At 33.7% G+C, this 3,154-nt stretch overlaps 1 long non-coding RNA gene across 1 annotated transcript; it reads left to right on the top strand.

Annotated features, from left to right (window-relative positions):
- The first annotated feature begins 1,620 nt into the window (after positions 1-1,620).
- On the top strand, positions 1,621-2,888 carry LOC141661936 (uncharacterized). Its single transcript, XR_012550173.1, has 3 exons — positions 1,621-1,796; positions 1,874-2,075; positions 2,520-2,888. It is a non-coding gene; the product is annotated as an uncharacterized LOC141661936 (long non-coding RNA).
- Positions 2,889-3,154: the final 266 nt, after the last annotated feature.

Below are 3,154 nucleotides of genomic sequence, written 5' to 3'. Positions count from 1 at the left end.
ATACTCAATTACATGCTCAGAGTCTGGATTATACTTTTTAAACATTCACACATGAAAAATATAATAAATATGTTCCATATGTGGGGGCAACGCCAATTCGTAAGCTACCTTACCGACACGTTTCAAAATTTTAAAAATTTCAACGTATTTAAGACTCAGTTTTCCTTTCTTTCCAAACCTAGACAATCCTTTTCACGGTGACACTTTCAGTAACACCAGATCTCCTTCTTTGAATTCCATATCTTTCTTGGACTGATCCATATATTTCCTTTGACAATCCTGCGCTGCAATTAACATTTTGTGAATAGCTTTAACAATTCTTTCGTCTGTTGCACCAATTCTGGTCCAAGTATCTTGTTATCTCCTACTTCATCCCAACTTCCCTTGAAATCAATAGCACAAATACGTAACATATCCTCAATTTTGTGAATCATTTTCTCGCTTTGGCCATCGGTCTTTGGATGACGAGCCATACTCGTATTCAACTTTGCTTTTCTAAACCCTTGAATTAAATCTTTAATCTTGGTCAAATACCATAGACGCATACCAACTTGTCCAATGAAAATCTTCCATTAATAGGTAGAAAATAAGCTGACTTAATTAGTCTATCTACTATAACCCAAATCGCTTTTGTCCTTGATAATCTGACTATAAAATCCAGAGCAATATGCTCCCATTTCCATTCTGCATCTCCAACGGTTGTAATAATCCACTAGGTCTCTGATACTCTGCGTTAATTCTTTGATATTCCTAGCACTTGCTAATCCATTCTAAATTTTCCTTTTAATATCTGGTCACCAATATTCTTCTTTAAATTTATGTATATCTTGACACTTCCTGGATAGATTGAATACTTGGAATTGTAAGTTTCCTATAGGATCTCATTCTTTAATTCTGTCACTTGTGGCATCCAAATTCTGGAAGAAAATCTGAGAATACCGTGATCATTCTTCTGAGCACATAAATTTCCTCTAACTAAACTGTTAACATCCTGATCTATTATCTCCTCTTGACATCTCTTTATCTTCCCTAACCACCCTGGCTGAAAGATCATACTATATTTCCTTGCTTCTTTTGGATTATAAATTCTGACTTCCAATTCCAACTTTTGAAATCCCATAGATAACTCTTCTAGTGCAGTCAACATATTCACAATCTCCTTTTTGCTTATCGCGTTGCAACTACATTTGTTTTTCGTCGTGAATACATACTTCAACTCTTATAATCCGTATGAATCTCACAGGTTTCTCCATACATATTATGTTCCCAAATCATCAAAACGGATACTAATACTGCTAGTTCCACTATTAGAAATAGTGCCTACGACATCACCCCTTTAACATCGGTTAGAAATGTCACTGATGTTAAAAGCATTTTTAACATCGGTCGCTTCAAAACCGCTGTTAAAGGTGTTGTAAGACATCAGTATCTTAACCAACCGATGTCTATAATCGTTTTTAAAAAAATAAAAAAGACCCGCTTCTTTCTTTCCCCCGTTAATACACCAAAAAATCCCCCCCCCCAACCAAAAAATTTATTCTCAGTTCCCCCCAACCAAAACCGTTTCCCCCCCTCTCATACTCTTCTCTCTCTCTCTCTCATTCTCTCTTCTCTCTTCTCGCTCATTGTCTCGTCTCTATTCTCTCTCATCTCTCACTATCTCTCTTCTCAATCACTCTAACCTAAAATCCCTATTTTGTACAAACCTATTTATATGAATTAAACTCGATTAATTCATAAATCAAGCTCGATTGGTGTTGAAGAGCCTTGAAAAAAGTCTGGACTACTTGATTAGTGTGAGAAAAGTATGTTTCTTTCGAATTTATTTTCAAATTTTATATTTTGATTTTAATCGAGTTTGTTTATAGGTCAGTCTTTGGAGCTTTGTTAATCTTGAAGTTGGGTCACTGGAATTATAATTTTGGCCAGAAATATGTTTGTAAAAAAATGTCAAATATTCTTTGACATTTGATGCTATGCAGTACCAAAACGAGGATGAAATTATTGTTGTTATTGCCCATGAATTGGGTCACTGGAAGCTCAATCACACTATGTTTACATTTGTTGCTGTTCAGGTATGGTATAAATACTATTTATTAAATCTATAGTGCTTTGCCATTGATATATATTTTTTGTGCTTTTGTACACACATCCAGAATATCTTGTACTGTTCTTAGTTGTGTTATCCCAATGCAAGAAGGTGTCTTATGTTCGGTTAAGAGACTAACATCAATCGTTCGATTACATAATATACTTACTCTCATTTTTTAGATGTTTTCCCATTGCCCTCTAGTGTAATTAAATTAATGTTTCCATATCTTAAAATTGGAGTAACGTTTTTGCTTCATTAAATGTACACTATTAGCAATCTAAGGGTTATGATTTGTTGTTTGCTTATATCTTTTGTGTTTGGTTTTCTGTTTCAGTAGACTTAATTATTAAATGAATGATTATGCTTGTAGTATCAATTTTGGGGGCATTCTGTGACTGATCTTCTCACCATATACATGCCATTGCAGATTCTCTCATTCTCACAGTTTGGAGGGTATACTCTTGTTATAAATTCTCTCATTCTCACAGTTTGCAGATATGCGCTACCAAATTCTAACTTGCAATTATAAACTATAGGAGGATTCTTTTGCTAAGAGTCTTGGGTATTCCAGACCACTTCGAGCTGCCCTTGTAAAACTACATGTATTTTCCATTGATCATCTACTTGATACCTATCAGCCTATCTGTATCTTGCCTTTTTACATTACTAACATTATCACAATGCTCGACGTTTGTTATTCAGGAGGAAAACTTATCATCTATGAATTCTAATGTAATCTATGCATTATTAGAAATGTATTAGTCATTAAGATAGGAATTGCCGAGTGTTTATGAACATCTGATATTAGTTTATTTTTTTTGAAATTGTTTGCAATATGTTAATTTTATCATTGAAGAATTTATAGCTGGCCATACTAATTCAAGCTTGCACTTACTATAGATTCCACTGTATTATCCAATTAGTTTCCAAGTTTATGATTTTTTTTAAATTATTTTACATTTAGGGAAGCCATTTGGATATGATATTTCTTTTTTCTTTAACACTATTTAGAAAAAGAAAGCTAATCTTTCCCCGGTTTTTAGAAAAGCACATGACAGGATT

Source organism: Apium graveolens, chromosome 5 (genome assembly GCF_009905375.1).
Source record: "Apium graveolens cultivar Ventura chromosome 5, ASM990537v1, whole genome shotgun sequence".
Taxonomy (NCBI): domain Eukaryota; kingdom Viridiplantae; phylum Streptophyta; class Magnoliopsida; order Apiales; family Apiaceae; genus Apium; species Apium graveolens.
This window is presented reverse-complemented; position numbering and strand designations above follow the sequence as displayed.